Source organism: Neoarius graeffei, chromosome 17, assembly GCF_027579695.1.
Source record: "Neoarius graeffei isolate fNeoGra1 chromosome 17, fNeoGra1.pri, whole genome shotgun sequence".
Lineage (NCBI taxonomy): Eukaryota > Metazoa > Chordata > Actinopteri > Siluriformes > Ariidae > Neoarius > Neoarius graeffei.
In genome coordinates, this window is record NC_083585.1 from 26,040,577 (window position 1) to 26,060,391 (window position 19,815).

At 42.3% G+C, this 19,815-nt stretch overlaps 1 protein-coding gene across 4 annotated transcripts in view; it reads left to right on the plus strand.

Moving 5' to 3' along the window:
- Positions 1–19,815, plus strand: part of tpst1 (tyrosylprotein sulfotransferase 1) — a 162,339-nt gene that overhangs the window by 4,149 nt on the left and 138,375 nt on the right. The gene's annotated exons all lie outside the window — the stretch shown is intronic.

The window sequence follows — 19,815 nt, forward strand, 5'->3', positions numbered from 1 at the left end:
ACATGTTAAAGGGGAACTGAAGGCATATTTTTTTATTATCAAAATTCTATTTATCTCATTTTATTAAATATCGGAATGCATTTTTGATCGCTGTTTTGTCACTGCTATAGCAAGTTATGAGTGTTTGAAATATGCTCTGTAATATATCAGTCCATATGTCAAAGCAATGGCCGTAAACGAGATTCGTTGAGACCTGTGCGAGACATCGTAGGACGGAAGTAAAACGTACAGCGGAACTCAAAGTGACCAACATCTGCCAACGTTGTCAAAAGACGCACGCGCCCTCTTTCGAATGCTGATGTAATGAAGCTGGAAGTTTTGTTTGTTTTGACAGCAATCAGGAAAGTTTGAAAAAAGTAGGCAGTAATCGTCATTTAAACTCGTTTTTGTGCAATATTTCGCTTGGAAAACAGTTTTCAAAATGGCGGCACTGACACCTGGCTGACACTTCACATTTCGAAGTCTCGCACAAGTCTCGTGAAGATCGCGCGGATAAGCGACGCCTGCCGTGGACCAAACAAACTAAATTCAACACGGCTAAAAACCAAATAGGCCGATAAGTATAATATTTAATTGCAATTAGTTGCCAATACGAGTCACGATATAAGGTTACCAAAACCGAAAACGTAATTGAATAACACGTTAATTAAGAAATAAAGCAAGTTTAAAAATGACTTCAGTTCTCCTTTAACATATCCTGTACTCAGAATGTTCACAGCTAGAGGTGCGAGTTATCACAGTCAGTCCACCTACAGGCTCTGTTTTATTTATGGGAGGTAGGAGAAAACCAGAGAACCTGGAAGAAACCCACGCGGACACAGGAACATACACAGACGGTAACCTGAGCTCGTGGTTGAACCAGAGATCCTGGAGCTGTGAAGTGGTAATACTGTATTATGCCACCCAGCACGCCGCCTCCATATTCAGTCATCACCGTGTTTCTAATCATTCTGATGCTCAAACTGTGTCATTCTGTTGAAAAATTTGAATGTTAAGATTGTCTTGTTGAAATAACAGACTGCCTCGAGACAGTATCAGTATGACGCTGTCCTGTAGGAATGATCATTATCGTTCAGATTTGATATTTTTTTAATGAGAGGATAATAAAAAACATGTCTGTCGAATTGGTTTTGGCTAATACTTCGAGCTGTAATCTCAGTACTATATCGATAATGAGAACGTGGGATTGGAAAATCTCTCATTACCTCACCTGGGACAGAGTCCACCAGGGGGCGAGGTATTGTTTTCGGTAGGGTTTGTTTGTTTGTTAACGATATTATGGGAAAACGGCTGGATCGATCTTTCATGAAACTTTCAGGATGGATGGGCATTGGTCTCAAATAGAACCACCAATATTTTGAGGGTCATAAGGTCAAGGTCACGGTGACCCAAATAGAACCACCAATATTTTGAGGGTCATAAGGTCAAGGTCACGGTGACCAAAAAGGTATTTAAAAAAAAAAAAAGCTCTGAGCTCGGACTGCAGGAGCACTGCCTCGGAAAGACTCCTCCCACCCACAAACACACTGGTTGGATCACTTCCTGCCTCATTTGCATACTCTGTGCTGTCATTGGATGGTTTCTTGGTTCGTTTACGTACGCAAAGCTAGGGGTTTGACCACGCCCACTTTTAAACCCCATTGATAAAAACTTCCCCGCTCTGTTGATTTTTTTATTAAAAAAAAAATATATATATATATATATATGTCAGCTGGATAGTACAGTGGTAATGCTCACTGACTACAACACAGGAGATCGGGGTTCGAATCCCGGTCGGGGCAAAACATCATCCAGTAAGGGTCCTTAGGCAAAAACCCCTCATGATATATCAGCCTACCTCAGGAATGAGTGAAAACATAACTGATAGAGTCATACCGGCTCAGACGTCGCCCGGGTCAACAAGGTCTGCGTCAGTTGCTAGGGAACCAGGGCAAACTGATGAGAAATGGGCTACTGGAACAAGACATCGATGGACGAGGACAGAAAATACGGATTTGCTGGAATGCTACTATACAAGCAGTCCCAGAGAGAGGGGATACATGCAGAGAATGTGGGACCATTGGATACTTCGAAACCCACAATCAAGGCTAACAAAGAAACAGCTATTAGCCCAGTGTTCCAACATCCATAATCGAAATCTGCTATCACAACTAGAGATTAATGAAATACAACAACGATGCTACGGCAAGGGGGAGCCAGGAAGACAGGTCAGCGGGGAGATGTCATCATCCCCACAACCAGAGATTGGGTACCAAGCCCCAACAGCTAACAGCCTCAACACAAGAGCTGCTGACCTGAGAAGGAAGATCGTGACCCAACTGGAAACCTGGAGCCCCCGACGAATACCGAAGCTGAGTTGCCAAGTACCTTCAGAAGATCTACTAGTAGATGTGAATGCTGCTCTGAAGACAATCTCCACAAGAACCATCACTGAGACCAACAAGCTGATACACAGTACAGCAACAGTAATCATGGAGATGCTTGGACACAAGGTGGGCTCAGGACATAACAAACAGTATCCACCATGGAAGAGACGATTAGAGGCCAAGATAAAGGCAGCAAGGAGAGAAGTTAGCCAGCTAGCTGAACTACAGAAAGGGAACATGGTGAATAAAGGGGCGCCCAGGAAGTACAACTCACTCTCCATACCAGAGGCACTCGAAACTGCCAAACAGCGACTAACAGCTCTGGCCACCCGGTTGAGGAGATACACCAAGGAAGGAGAGGCCAGGAGAATAAACAAGCTGTTCTCCACTGAACCAGCCAAGGTGTACTCTCAATGGCAGGGGAACAACAACCGGTCAGACCCACCAAGAGCTGAGGTGGAAAAATACTGGAAAGACATATGGGAAAGAAAGGCATCACACAACACCGATGCCCAATGGTTAGTGGACCTAAGAGCTGACCACAGCAACCTCCCAGAACAAGAACCAGTAACCATCTCAATGGCAGACGTCCAAGAAAGAGTGTCAAAGATGAAGAGCTGGACAGCACCAGGCCCCGATATGATCCATACGTACTGGCTGAAGAAGCTAACTGCACTCCATGAACGCCTAGCAGCACAGATGAACCAGCTGCTGAGGGATGGAACCCACCCAGAATGGCTAACCCAAGGCAGGACAGTCCTAATCATGAAGGACCCCCAGAAGGGACCCATCCCATCCAACTACCGGCCAATTACCTGTCTCTGCACAACATGGAAGGCCCTGTCAGGCATCATTGCGGCAAAAATGAGTAAGCATGTGGCTCAATACATGAGCGAGGCACAGAAAGGAATTGGCAGTAACACCAGAGGAGCCAAGCACCAGCTACTGGCCGATAGAACAGTCGCCCGAGACTGTAAGAAGAGACAGACCAACCTGTGCACTGCCTGGATTGACTACAAGAAAGCCTATGACTCAATGCCACACACATGGATACTGGAATGTCTGGAACTGTATAAGATCAACAGGAACCTAAGGACCTTCATACAGAACTCAATGGAAATGTGGAAGACAACCCTAGAGGCCAACTCAAAACCCATTGCCCAAGTCAACATCAAGTGCGGCATATACCAAGGAGATGCGCTATCACCACTGCTGTTCTGCATAGGCCTGAACCCCCTCAGTCAGATCATCACGAAGAGCGGCTACGGGTACCGATTCCGTAGTGGGGCAACAATCAGCCACCTGCTCTACATGGATGACATCAAGCTGTATGCCAGGAACGAGCGAGAAATAGACTCGCTGATCCACACCACCCGGATCTACAGCGATGACATAGGGATGTCATTCGGATTGGACAAGTGTGGCCGGATGGTCTCAAAGAGAGGCAAGATGATCCGGACTGAAGGGATTGACCTACCAGAGGGCAACATAGGTGATATCCAAGACAGCTACAAGTACCTTGGCATCCCACAGGCTAATGGAAACCATGAAGAGGCCACAAGGAAGTCAACCACAGCCAAATACCTCCAGAGAGTAAGGCAGGTCCTGAAAAGTCAGCTGAATGGTAAAAACAAGGTCCGAGCCATCAACATGTACGCACTACCAGTCATCAGATACCCCGCTGGTATCATAAACTGGCCAAAGGAGGAGATAGAAGCCACAGATATCAAGACTAGAAAGCTCCTCACCATGCATGGAGGGTTCCACCCCAAGTCCAGCACCCTGAGACTATACACTAAGCGGAAAGAGGGAGGCCGAGGGCTAGTGAGCGTCAAGACCACGGTCCAGGATGAAACATCGAAAATCCGAGAATACATCAGAAAGATGGCCCCAAAGGATGAACTGCTAAGTGAATGTCTCAGGCAGCAGAACCCTGATGAGAGTGCAGAGGAGGAGGAGGAACAGACAACCTGGAGAGACAAACCCCTACATGGCATGTACCACCGTCAGATAGAGGAAGTGGCTGATATCAAGAAATCCTACCAGTGGCTGGATAATGCAGGACTGACAGACAGCACAGAGGCACTAATCATGGCAGCACAAGAACAGGCCATAAGCACAAGAGCCATAGAGGCCAGGATCTACCAGAGTAGATCAGACCCAAGATGCAGACTGTGCAAAGAAGCCCCTGAAACAGTCCAGCACATAGTAGCAGGGTGTAAGATGCTAGCTGGATCAGCGTACATGGAGAGGCACAACCAAGTGGCTGGGATAGTATACAGGAACATCTGCAACCAGTATGGAATAGAAATACCCAAGTCCCAATGGGCCATACCACAGAAGGTGGCTGAGAACAACAGGGCCAAGATTCTGTGGGACTTCAGCTTCCAGACTGACAAACAGATCCTGGCTAACCAACCGGACATAGTGGTGGTGGACAAAGAGCAGAAGAGGGTGGTGGTGATAGATGTGGCGATCCCAGCTGACGCCAACATCAGGAAGAAGGAACATGAGAAACTTGAGAAGTATCAAGGGTTGAAAGAGCAGCTGGAACGGATGTGGAAGGTCAAGGGTTGCGTGGTCCCCGTGGTAGTGGGGGCACTTGGGGCAGTAACCCCCAAACTGGGAGAGTGGCTCCAGCAAATCCCAGGAACAACATCTGAAGCCTCAGTCCAGAAGAGCGCAGTCCTAGGAACATCGAAGATACTGCGCAGAACCCTCAAACTCCCAGGCCTCTGGTAGAGGACCCGAGCTTGAGGATGACATGGATACCACCCCCCCGCCGGGGGTGAGAAGGAGATTTTTATATATATATATATATATATATATATATATATATATATATATATATATATATATAATAAATGGACTGGACTAAAGAAATCGCTTTCAGACATGTTCATGCTTATTACAGAGGGAAAGTGCGTTCCACTGAGCTCTAGCGCCGGGCCATTTCCGGGAAATAAGAGTTTGGGTCATGGCGACAGCGTGTTTATGTCAGCCTCGGTTCGGAGGTTTCAGTTTTGAAAACTGTAATAGGTCAGAGTAGAATAATATAAAGTAAAGACACTTGGTATATTTTACTTCTGATTTTTTTTGGATTACGCTTCATTTTTGTGGCTACTGCCTCACAGAGTAAATATATATATGCTGTATGGACATGGGATCAGAAAACTATTTTATTTATAAGCAGTAGCCACATGGACCCATAGGGTACCTAATTTTTTTTGCGATATCTTCCTTCATGTTCATCATAAGTCCTACCGGGCGAGGTTTGTTTTGCCTGGCAACACTTGTTTTCTCTTATTTTGTTAAGTCAGGAGTTCCCAATGTCTTTGTCAGCTGATCTCCTTCAACGTCAATGATTTGTAGATATTGAGACTAAGTAGGCAGCTAACATGAAATTAAACTTATATATATTACACAGTGGCACAAAGATATGAAGTTTATCTTCCCCAGTGGCTGAATGTATATATCGCGAACGAGTGAAATTTTTCAACACGAGAAGATAAACTTCATATTGTCGCGCCGCTGTGTGATGTTCTTTATATTATATGGACACATCCACAAAAATTTATCTAAACAATTCATTGATTTTTGTCACGAGTGACATATAGAGATTTATGTCACGGTTTTGATTCTCCATGTCCTGGATGGAGCTCGTATGAAAAATACGAGTGGTGTATTTCCCAATAAAACACTCGTGTCCATATACAAATATGCATATTTGTAATTATATATATTTTTACGACCCCTCAGTTTGGAAAGCCTGAATTACGTGATTGGTGGTTTATTATTCAGGACTGACTTGTTGAATCAAGAATTTCTTTCAGATCACAGTTGAGCAAGTACTTCACGGTAATTTTGCCAGAAATCTGGGCTGTGTTTGTGTTTGCTTGGCTACTGTTCGTTTGTATAGAGTGCAGAAATCTGGACTTTAAACCTGTGAGGAAACATGCTCATGTCCTGATGTCTCTACTCCATATGCAGTTGTTAAGAGTAATGGAACTAAATGTGTTTTGCCAACTGTTTTCTCCTATTTGGACTTCCCCACATATTCAGCTCCGTCAAAGCTTATTGTGTCTCAGTTTCAGGGGAAAAAGTCAGATCTGACATTGAGCCAAACCCAAAAACGTATCCTAAAGGAATAAAACAAAAAGAGAGTCAGATTCTAACCTTGTTGCCATCTTTCTGTGTTCCTCCATCTTGTTCACTTTGTTATAGACACCAGTAGCGGTGTTGTTCTCAGCTTTTTCTTTTTTCTTTCCCGGCCAGTGCCAATCACTAAGATATCAGGAGCAGTGTGAGGGAAGTGTCACTGTTCCTGATAGATTGCACTGTTAATGTTTGTAAATGGACTCAGAAATACAGAAGTGGCTGTTCCAGGATATCATCATCATCATTATCATCATCATGTCTACGGAACATGTTGTCCTTGACGTCCTCACATCTAAACTCCACCACTTCCTACTGTATGTTTTGTTTCTCCGACTACAGGATCAGTCTGTACCTACAGACCAAAACTCATGCTGTGTTCTCATCTCAGTGTCTTCTGGTAAAAAGTGTCAGCATTTTCTCACTTCTTTTTATAATCTTCATTCCTCTTTAAAGGTTTCTAACTTTCTCACCTTTATTTAACCAGGAAAGACTTTTGTTTGCCATAGTGATGGATAGCTTGACAGACGAAGTGAGGCAAGAGTCACCATGGAACATGTTTGCGGATGATATTGTGATATGTGGTGAAAGTGGAAAGGAGGTTGAGTTGGGTTTGGAGAGATGGAGGGATGCATTGGAACGAAGAGGAATGAAGGTGAGCCGTAGCAAAACAGAATATATGTGCATCAGTGAGAATGGGGATGAGAGTGTAGTGAAGATGCAAGGAGTAGACGTAAAGAAAGTTGGTGAATTCGAGTACCTGGGGTCAACTGTGCAGGAAAATGGGGGCTGTGATAGTGAGGTGAGAAAGAGAGCGCAGGCAGGGTGGAGCAGTTGGAGAAGGATTTCGGGAGTCGTTTGTGATAGGAAAGTCCCAGCAAAAGTGAAAGGTAAGATGTATAAGACAGTAGTGAGACCAGCTGTGATGTATGGATTGGAGACCGTACCCTTAACGAAGAGACAGGAGGCAAAGTTGGAGGTGGCGGAGTTGAGGATGTTAAGGTTGGCGATGGGAGTGACGAGGTTGGACAGGATAAGAAACGAGCACATCAGAGGGACAGCACATGTGGAGAGCTTGGGAATTAAGCTAAGAGAGATGAGACTGAGATGGTATGGGTACATCCTGAGAAGAGATGCAGAGCATGTTGGAAGGAGAATGTTGAGGATGGAGCTGCCAGGCACACGAAAACGAGGAAGGCCAAAGAGGAGATACATGGATGTGGTGAGAGAGGACATGAAAGTGGCAGGTGTGGTAGAGAAGGATGCTAAAGACAGGGAGCAATGGAGACGAAAGAGCCGCTGTGGCGACCCCTAATCAGGAGCAGCCAAAAGAAGAAGAAGATTTAACCAGGAAAGACTCATTGAGATTTTAAAATCTCTTTTCCACGAGCATCCTAGCCAAGACAGGCAGCAGCACAGTGAACAAAACAGAGCCAAAACGCACATCCACACACACAACATTAAATACAGTTGTGGCCAGAAGTTTACATACCGTGACATGAATGTCATCTTGGATATGAACATCATGGCAATATTTGGGCTTTCAGTAATTTCTTTGAACTGTTCTTTTTCTGTGGCAGAATGATTGTACGGCATACATTTTTAATTAAAAAAAAACACTAGAATTTGGTGCACAAGTATTAATTTTCTTTGGGTTTTCTGAAATCAACAAAGGGTCAAAATTATACATACAGGGTCAAAAATGTACAGACGCTCACTTAGATTATTAATTCAGAGGTGCTGAAACTTCCAAAATGTTTCTTATCTTGCCAAGGCCGAGGTCTCTTAACTTCCTGTTAGTGATCATGATCGACTACAGCTGGTAGCTTCTCTGTGCCTTCATAAAAAGGGTTTGTTTGCAGCACTCGTTGGATTGACCAACACCCAGTAAAATGGGAAAGTCCGAGGAGCTCAGTGCAGATCTGAGAAAGAGGATTGCAGATATACACAACTCCAGAATGTCTCTTGGAGCCATTTCTAAACAACTGAAATTAAAATATATGGACCGTGCTTATAAGTCAAGCCCATGCCAAGAAAAAAAAATTAATTGAACTCTACCAATTCTACCATGAAGAGTCGTGAAATATCCAACCAGAATTCTGCCAGAAGCTTGTTCATGGTAAACAAAAATGTTTGGTCAAGGTGAATCTTGCGAAGAGACATTTTACCCAAATATTAGGTGTGCTGTATGTATAATTTTGACCCTGTGTTGATTTCAGAAAACCCAAAGAAAATTAAAACTTGTGCACCAAATTCTAGTGGGTTTTTTTTTTTTAATTAAAGCTGTATGCTGTACAATCATTCTGCCACAGAAAAAGAACAGTTCAAAGAAATTACTGAAAGCCCAAATATTGCCATGACATTCATATCCAAGATGACATTCATGTCACTGTATGTAAACTTCTGACCACAACTGTAGTTTACAGAAGCAGTTACACAATGAAAAAGATCATTTAAAAGTAATCAACTCAACACAAGTTCAAATAATAAAAATAGTATTCCAAAAAGTCAGGCAAACCATTTACAGCTGGATGGTTCTGTCTGCAAGTCATTTAAAATCACTTTAAATATGTGTAATGGGACCAGTTCCTGAAGTTTCAGGTCAAACTGGTTCCAAGCAGAGGACGCAAACAATTTAAATGCCCCCCCCCAATTCAGTATAGACCTTTGGAACAGAAAGTAAAAACAGATCCTGCGAACGAAGACTGTAACTGCACACACTTTTTTTGACAAATGAAGATACAATGGAAGCAGATGTAATATATATATATATATATATATATATATATATATATATATATATATATACACACAAGAACATGCCAATGTTTAAAGCTACCGTAGACGGCCTTTCAGATTTTTCAAGTGTAGGTCATGAAAATAATTTTTCCCAACACCCGATTATTTTTGTTTAGTGTAGCAAAAGCTTCTGGATTCGAATCACAGATTTCCAATTTTATTAAATAGAACAATTAATGAATTTTGGGCCACATGGAAATCGAAATTCAAAGCAATGTGACTGACGTCTTTCCCATAGGAGCATTTCCTAAGAAATCACGAACAAACGGCTTGATCCACAAAACAAGAAAAACCAACAGGGACAAAAAACTGGTGTGTAGAAGGATGTGAATGATGAGCCCATCAGCATTCATATGGACTGCGTCTAAGTGAGTTTGCACCAGACGAAGTCCAGGGAAAGCAAACAGAGATCCAAAGAAGGCATAAATAAAAGCCAAGCCCAACTTCACACCCAGTTTGGTGAAAAGAATGGACCACTCAAATCCTTGTTGTCTGGCAAAGGCTTCAAAGTTATCGAAGACGCTGGTGAAACCAGACTCGAGGCCAAACTCCAGATAGTCCTCTCCTCACCAAGAGAACTAACATGGCCACAAGCAAAGAGAGGAAGCCACGTGGCCCTAAATTCTCCACTATTTTTTCCTGCTTCACCATGACCCAATTCAAGATACTACGTCATGCATCACGTGGTGGGCTTTCCCCGTTCGCGCAAGGCATTGTGGGATACAAATTTGAAACAGGAGAGAAAAATGGAGGACGTGAGTGTGTGAATGAAACGTGAAAGACCGAAATGGAAAGCAAGAAGAAAAGACGTTCTGTTATATACGAAGGAAAGGAAACGCAGGACCAAACTAATAAATATCAGCGCTCAGCGAGCACCTCGGTGTGATCAGCTGTTCGTTTAGCGACAGAATGATGTAACTGTCAGTGCACGCTCAAAGGTAAACCTGTGCATGCGCACACACACGGACTTCCTCTGTCTGCTCGACTGCGTGAAGCGAGCGATTTCATGCACATTATTTGCTCGGGAATCCCCTCAAATTAAATAACTTCCCAGTCACAGAATGGCCTGATATTTTGTGAGATATTACAGAAATAAACATACATCACAATGACCACATGTCAGAGGGAACAAAATTTCACCGATTTTATGAAATCGAAAGGCCGTCTCGCTTTAAGTCTACGTGTGGACAAGCCAGACTAACAAACAACGATGACTCAGAGCTTTGAAATTTGTGATGAATCTTAGTGCTCCGTGGTGGACTGTGGGAAACTCTGAGAAGATCCATGCATATAGATCACATCCCCATAATCCAACACGGACATAAAAGCAGCAGCAACAAGCTTCTTTCTGGCCTCAAAGGAAAGGCAGGACTTGATTCTGAAATAAAATCCTAATTTTTTTTTAAAGATATTTTTTGGGCTTTTTTCACCTTTATTGGATAGGACAGTGTAGAGACAGGAAATGAGCGGGAGAGACGGGGAGGGATCGGGAAATGACCTCGGGTCGGAATCGAACCCAGGTCCCCGGATTTATGGCATGGCGCCCCATCCACCTGAGCCACGACGCCCCCTAAAATCCTAATTTTACTTTGAGTCTTTTTTTTTTTTTAACCAGCTGTTGAATATGATATGCAAAGGAAAGAGAGTCATCAATCCAAATACCGAGATGTTTCTCCTGGGATACAGATGTGATCTGAGGACCCTGTCAAGTGATGGATTTACATCCATAGGTTTAATTCCTATTTAGGGAATTTGTTGATCATGATATATCAGTGATTTATTCTGAGTAGGTTGTTTTGTCCTGGCCTGGCCAGTTAATCAATATTTTCCCATTAAAGATGGCGGTGCTGACCAGGTCATGGGGCTGCTGGAAGGCAGAGGTGATTGATATGTTTTGTTTCATGGGTTTCTGGCCCCTACGGGAACCATTAGCTCATGTTGATGGAATACAAGAGTACATGTGCGGAACGTCTGTGACAGTACAGATCAATTGTTCAGTTAAAGATTATGTGTTTTAATTATACCACAATGCTGTTGAGTGCTGAAATCTGATTGGTCAGTCAGTGTTAATTAATTTTCTGTCACTGCAGCTCTGACCGTAGTTCTGGCTGTAAATTCAAATCACAGGTTTATACTGTATTAAAGCTAGACGGCCTTTCGATTTCATAAAATCGGTGAAATTTAGTTCCCTCTGAAATGTGGTCATTGTGATATATGTTTATTTCTGTAATATCTCATAAAATATCAGGCCATTCTGTGGCTGGGAAGTTATTTAATTTGAGGGGATTCCTAAGCAAATAATGTGCATGAAATCGCTCGCTTCGCACAGTCAAGCAGACAGAGGAAGTCCGTGTGTGTGCGCATGCGCAGGTTTACCTTTGACCGTGCGCTGACAGTTCCATCATTCTGTCGCTAAACGAACAGCTGATCACACCGAGGTGCTCGCTGACCGCCGATATTTATTAGTTTGGTCCTGCGTTTCCTTTCCTTCGTATATACCGTAACATAACATCTTTTCTTCTCGCTTTCCGTTTCGGCCTTTCACGTTTCATTCTCATCCTCCATTTTTCTCTCCTGTTTCAAATTTGTATCCCACAATGCCTTGTGCGAACGGGGAAAGCCCACTACGTCATGCATGACATAGTATCTTGAATTGGGTCACGTGGTTCTAAATTCATTAATTGTTCTATTTAAAAAACGAATAAAATTGGAAATCTGTGATTCGAATTCAGTAGCTTTCGGTCCGCTAAACAAAAATAATTGGGTGTTGGGAAAGTTCTTTTTATGACCTACACTTAAACTCTGAAAGGCCTTTAAATTGAACTATAAACAGGAAAAAATTCTCTTTTTTAATTAACAAACAACGTAATTGCTGTGGTATAAGAGAAATAACACACTGTTGTAATTTGTTGTAAATAATTTTCTATGGCATGATTTAATCTTTACTTGTTACACATTATTTAGATCACTGAGCTTTGAGGATGTGCTAATGAGTATAATGAATATTGTAAGGATATAATAATAACTTTTATGTTAATAAATATGCCATGACTGGAGTAGAGCTGTGCAGTTCCTAAATTTTCCACCTCGCTTTTTTTTTTCTTTTTTTTTTTGAGGAAAAAAAAAAACTTGGTACGGTTCCACGTTCGGTTTTTATTTCAGAACAAGTGTAAAGTGGGCGACACGGTGGTGTAGTGGTTAGCACAGTCGTCTCGCAGCAAGAAGGTTCTGGGTCCGAACCCGGCGGGGGCCTTTCTGTGTGGAGTTTGCATGTTCTCCCCGTGTCTGCGTGGGTTTCCTCCGGGTGCTCCAGTTTCTCCCACAGTCCAAAGACATGCGGTTAGGTTAATATAGGACGGCCTTGGGCTGAGGTGCCCTTGAGCGAGGCACCTAACTCCCAACTGCTCCCCGGGTGCTGTTAGCATGGCTGCCCACTGCTCTGGGTATCTGTGTGTGTGCTTGTTGCTCACGTGCATGTGTGTGTTCACTGCTTCAGATGGGTTAAATGCAGAGAGGAAATTTCACAAGTGTGTGATGAATAAAGTTGTGCTTTCTTTAAAATAAAATTATAATAAGTGAAAATAAAGTGTCTTGCATGAAACAGATTAAAAAAACCTACAGAAACAGCTAAACTTGCTGTTGAAATAAGGAACAAAAACAAGCAAACTTGAACAAAAATTGTGCAAAATTCAACTAATTCAATGGTCAACATGACTGGTTTAAATCAAGTTCAACTATGATGCATCCTGTCCATATCTCATATATATATTCAACAAAATAAAAACGTATTAATGTAAAAATAATGCTTCTTGCGTTAAACAGAGAACAATGCAACAATGATGCACATGAAGTGTTTCATCTCTTAACTGAGATACACAAGTTAAAATGATGACTGGATGTCGCATCTAAACCACATTTTTGAAATGAAGTTCTTGAAACGTTCTTATTTAATGCAAATTGACATAATCCGTAGCACTGCAGTAATTTGTGGATTGTGGTTGGCAGACTGTAACCTACCTTGACATCCATTTTGCAGAGTGCACTCGGGGAGACGTACTCCACCATCACTGTTACTATCTGAATTGACAAATCGATCATCCGCGAGTAAAGACGGAAAAGTTAACGTAGTCCGCGTGCTGGATTTAAGGTTAAAACTGTCAGCATGCCAGATTTTAAGTTGATTAACTTTTTTTTTACTGATTTGGCTTTCAAAAGTACATTCCACATTGGCTGTTGAAGGCCGAATCCTATCCTATAGAGATACTTAACCTAAATGAACAAGGCAGGTGGTGCAGTGTACCTCAGGTACAGTTCCTGTAAGTTCACTTCCATGAAGAGCACCTGGTGAACACTCTCCTTCACTATCTGACTCTGTCTCATCATGGTCATTCTGCATCTCCCTCTCCACACCACTTTCCCTCCTCTCGTTACTGGGCTTACTACACTGACTGACGAAGTGGGAAGTAAATTTTCTCTTCATTTTGCCTGACAGGTGCAAAATTGAACAAACTTAACATTATGGGAAAGTATTTCAACGTTATCTGTTTGCATTAGATCGCATATAAGCATGATTCATACTTATTCAAACTCAATATTTTCTTTTAAAGGAGAACTGAAGTCATTTTTAAACTTGCTTTATTTCTTAATTAACGTGTTATTCAATTACGTTTTCAGTTTTAGTAACCTTATATCATGACTCGTATTAGCAACTAATTGTAATTAAATATTATACTTATCGGCCTATTCGGTTTTTAGCCGTGTTGAATTTAGTTCGTTTGGTCCACGGCAGGCGTCGCTTATCCGCGCGATCTTCACGAAACTTGTGCGAGACTTTGAAACGTTAAGTGTCAACCAGGTGTCAGTGCCGCCATTTTGAAAACTGTTTTCCAAACGAAATACTGCAGTTTAAATGACGATTACTGCCTACTTTTTTCAAACTTTCCTGATTGCTGTCAAAACAAACAAAACTTCCGGCTTCATTACGTCAGCATTCGAAAGAGGGCGCGCGCGTCTTTTGACAGCGTTGGCAGATGTCGGTCACTTTGATTTCCGCTGTACTTTTTACTTCCGTCCTACGATGTCTCGCACAGGTCTCAACGAATCTCATTTACGGCCATTGCTTTGACATATGGACTGATATATTACAGAGCATATTTCAAACACTCATAACTTGCTATAGCAGCGACAAAACAGCGATCAAAAGTGCATTCCGATATTTAATAAAATGAGAAATAGAATTTTGATAATAAACTAGATAGAACTCGACGCCAACAGCGTCAATGGGGATGCCTCCGCCCGGTAGACTACATGCCTTATTAAGTTGTGATTTGGGGATGGACACTTGACCTCACAGTAATCTTGACCTGGTGAAACTACTTGTATCAGCCTTGGAGACATTGTGTTCACAAGGTTTTCGGACTGACATTTGACCTCACAGTGACCTTGACCTTAGACCTTTTGATCTCAAAATCTAATCAGTTCATGTTTGTCCCAAAGCGCACAAATAAGTTTGGTGAAATTCCTTTCATTAGTCTTTGAGATATCGCGTTCACAAGGTTTCGGGACGGACGCATGGACAGACGGACGCACGGACAGATGGACAACCCGAAAACATAATGCCTCCTGCACCTTACGGTGGCGGAGGCATAAAAATTTGCCTTCAGTTCTCCTTTAAATGACACTGACATGGTGAAAGTGGCTTGTGACTTACATACAGAGATGGACAAAGTACCCAACTACATTACTTAAGTCAAAGTACAGATCCCGGTGGTCAAATGTGACTCCGATACAAGTGAAAGTTGTCCAGTCAAATTTTTACTTAAGTTAAAGTACTGAAGTACTTGCTTTTAAAACTACTTAAGTATTAAAAGTACATTTTCTGTCAACGCATTGTTGTATTATTGCCACAACGCTTATAATACCTAATGCCTCTGAAGCAACCGACTGGATTACTTTGTGAATTCACAAAATGAGCGCATGCTGTGCCATCATGGTGGTTTAACGTTAAGCTAGCTAGTCAGTGACACTCTACCTGACATGCTAGCAAACTCTTTTCAAACTCGAAATCATTTTGGGTAGCTAACGTTACTAGAAAAGAAATATTTGTACATTCTGTTTATTTGGCAAGATTATGCTAAAACGTATTTCTGAAAGCACTTCAGATAAGTTAACATTATTCATATTCGCATAACTTGATTTTTACATGCTAACTAACCATGTCCATGTTAACTAGCTATGTGTAAATGTTAGCCGTGGACAAGGCTACGGCAACTTGGCGGGCAAATCCATAGAAAGTAATTTGACTAACCAGACTGCATAGCTATTGCAACGTTATCGCTAGCTCTAAAAGCATAGACAACTACATTGCAAGCTTTCTCTTGGAATAAAACGTTTACATCCCTCAATATGCTTCCGCAGGTTGGACAGCGAGTTTTTATAGGCTGTGATGTGGTTCGTTTTAGGTAAACAAAGCAAGCATTTAAAATAAAACAAATCTTTAATCCTTTCAGAAAACTGAAACATGGGTTCTAGGTATGGCCATGAGTGCGTGCATTCACCAGAAGAACCGCCATCTTCCGTTCTACCATCAACTGATCGTGTTAAATAACGCTGCTGAGAAATCACTGAACTTGATTTTATACAGTCTATGGATGTGACGTGACCCTAGTGATTACTGATCGGCTGTTTCAGTGTCACCTGTGAAAAAAACAATCACATTTTAGAAAAGAAAAGGAAAAACATCCACTTTCAAAGCTGCTTCATAGTAACGAGTAACGAGGACCTTGATAGAAATGTAGTGGAGTGAAAAGTGCGATATTTCTCTTTCAAATGTAGTGAAGTTAAAGTCATAAGCTTCCAAAAAAAAAATACTCAAGTAAAGTACAGATACTCAAAGTGTACTTAAGTACAGTACTCAAGTAAATGTACTTCGTTACTGTCCACCTCTGCTTACATTCTGGTAAATTAACAGCCTGTATCTAGTAAAACTTAGCAAATTTTATTAGATAGTATCTGGTTACATAACATTTAACTTGCATAGATTAAGACAAGAAACATTTCAAATATAGTGAATATACTTAATTCTGTTTGTTATAAACTTACCTGCGACGATTATGTTAACTTCGCTGTCGTCAGTTGGCGGCGGCAGTCTTGACCTGGAGAACAATAGACAGAAGAACTTGTTGTTGTTCTGTAATTCTGTTGGTGGTGGTTGATATTCAAATTGAGTGTATTACTGCCACCTACTGTTTGCGTGGAGAACTACTGACTTGAGCGCACGCTGTTGAATTGCGTCAGGATGGGAACAACTGCATACAGACATAGTTCCGCAAAAAAGTTGCCAACAAAGCGGTGTTGGGGTGGCCAGAGATTAATTTAGAGTGGCCTTGACAACCACTGGCCAGCCCTTGACTCCACCCCTGCATGAAACATCAAAATTTCACAAAATTTTGATTAGCACAGGTTAGTATAAAATTTATAGGCCATGTTTGGGGATTTAGAGGCGAGGTGGCCAAGTGGTTAGAGCGCTTGACCGCCAAGTGAACGGTCCCCAGTTCGAGCCTCGCCTCGGATGGTGATCTGGGGCTCGCCTCCTGTCCACCCAGCAGTGAATGGGGACCTGGTGGAAACACTGGGGAAGTTAAAGGCGGCGAGGAAAGGAACTGGCCACCCTACCTCACCATGCTGACGGCCTAGACAGAGTGTGCTCTCTAACAGGCACTCCCCATACAAAAACGTATATGGGACACTTTGACTTTGGGGATTTATGGCAGTGTTTTTTGAGAATTGGCACGGCTGCACAGCTCGCTAGCCAAGTCTATGTCCTACAGGCAGTTTTTGGTGCAAAAATGTTCGCTGGAGCTGTAAATCGATCAAACCAGTGACAGGCTCAATGTCCAGTATATCTCTTAAAACAATTGTGAACTCATCTTTCACGATCTTTTTGAAATTTGAGATTGAGTTAATTTACATAACTCAGTATACACCATCTTGTGTTTGCTTTGAATGTGTTTTCTTAGGTTTGTAGTATTTCCATATTCAGCACGAATGGCCTTCTGGCATATTGTGCAATCTGCATACTTCTGTTTCTTGTCTTCTTTTTTGAAATATTTCCAGATAGAGCTTCTGTCTTGAGTGTCTTCTTGCATTTGGTTAGTGTTATCCTTGTCGGACATTTCAAATTTTTGCTACCACATAAGAATGCATGAGGCCCAAGCATAGTTCGAATTACGGGGGGTACTGGGGGGTACTATACCCCCCAATGAAGACCCAGTACCCCCCAAAGAGACAAAAATATAAGTTTTGGGGGGTCCGATATTTTTTTCTGATATTGTGAAAAGGAATATATAATTCAAACCAACTCCCATTCGGCATTCTTATTGTAGGAACATTTTAATGTAAATCGATTTCAGACAGACACCCCTATTGTGGACCGTACTATTTTTAGTCACCGCAGCGCTAGTCTGTGGTTTGCAGCAGAAGACGTGCATTGGTAATGTTAGTTGCTAACCAACTTTTAGCCTGTTGAAAATGTGTTATTTTACAACTTCCATTTATTAAAGTGATTCTTCTTTCAGCTCATGTCATGTCTTTATACGTTGAATTACTTACCCACTGAGGCCAGAAGGCTACAGTGGACGGACGTTAACGTTAGTTACCAACGTTATTTAGCAAGATAAGCTAAGGCCAAGTTTACCGTATCTGTCTCGTTTTCTTCGCGGATGCACTGTCCGTTTACATTAAAACGCCTGGAAACGCCGGGAAACGGGAATCCGCCAGGGTCCACGTATTCAATCTAGATCGTATCTGGTCCGGTGCTGTGTAAACATTGAGAATACGCGGATACACTGTGCTGAGCTCTAGCTGGCGTCGTCATTGGACAACGTCACTGTGACATCCACCTTCCTGATTCGCTGGCGTTGGTCATGTGACGTGACTGCTGAAAAACGGCACGGACTTCCGCCTTGTATCACCTTTCATTAAAGAGTATAAAAGTATGAAAATACTGCAAATACTGATGCAAATACTGCCCATTGTGTAGTTATGATTGTCTTTAGGCTTGCCATCCTTCCACTTGCGAGTGGTAAGTGATATGCACTGGGATCACACACACAGCGGCTCAGTCCCGAATCACTGCTTGTGCACTTCACTCGCGCGCTCTGTGAGCTGCGCAGGGCCGGAGTGCGCACCCTCCAGAGGGCACTCGCTGTTCAGGGCGGAGTGATTTGGAGCGCAGGATGCCTGCGGAGCCGAGCGTATCCGTGTATTGGTGTTGCTGTGTGCACGCGAATCGTGTATTGGTGTTGCTGTGTGCACGCTAATCGTTTTAAAAACGTTAATCTGATGATCCGCTGATACGGTCTAATGTAAACCCCACCTGAGTCTCTATTTAAATCAAGCTTATTACAGTGTGGTATAGAAACGATTCTCATTTCAAAGGAGAAGAACTCCGTATGTTTCCATTCTCATTTTATCATGAATAAATTGTGCCCTTCTGAAATTCATTTGGCACATAGGCCCATCCTGTGTGTGTGATTAGGCACAAGAAGTTCTGATGTAGGCCGAGCTAAGCCTATGTAAAATTACAATCAGAACCTCTGGGGGCAACATAAAAAGAGCCAGGTAGTAGGCTAGCCTAGGCAAAATAGCCTAGTACATATGCTAGTATTTGAATTTGTTTTCTATTGTTTTTACTTACATTCCTTTTGTATTATTTTTAAGATATTCATAGTTTCATCTGAGTACCCTGTTTGAGTTTATTCACAGAGACAGTAGGCCAAACACGAGGAAAAGAAAAGGGCCAGACATCAGGCATTTTTTTGGTGCTAAAAGAGTAAGTAGTAAATATTAGCACTAAGATCTACAGACAATTCCAGTACAAGTGTAGGTGCAGTTAGGTTTTATACACTGTTCATGTGAATAAAGAAAATGGGTTCCCAGCAGACAGGAGAGGCACAGCAGGACGAAAGAGAGCAAGACATTCAGCAGGACTGTTCTGCATGTGTATGTGACTCATTTGTAGTGTTGATACCCAGTTTGTTCTGACAAAGAAGGTTATCAGGTTGTACTGCTGTTTTTCTTCTGTGGTACTACTGTATGGTTTGTCATGCTTCTTAATAACATTAAAAATTATTGTTCAGAGTTATTGTGTTGAGTTACTGACACGGACTTCCATAGACGAGACGGGACGGGACCGGGGGGGGGGGGGGGGGGGGGGGGATTGATATGATAGTGGACCATGATGGTACCCCCCAATTATGGTGGGGTAATTCGCACTCTGGGCCCAAGACTTCCGGTATTTTTGCTCATGCTCGGTTATGATTTTTGGTGGTGAAAAAAACCCCTCAATTGACCGAATTTTCAGTTAACCGCACAGCTCTAGACTAGAGAAATAACATTTCTGAAATTATGCGTCTGAGCACAGTGGAGTCCTACGGTGCCTATTTATCTCATCTCATCTCATTATCTCTAGCCGCTTTATCCTGTTCTACAGGGT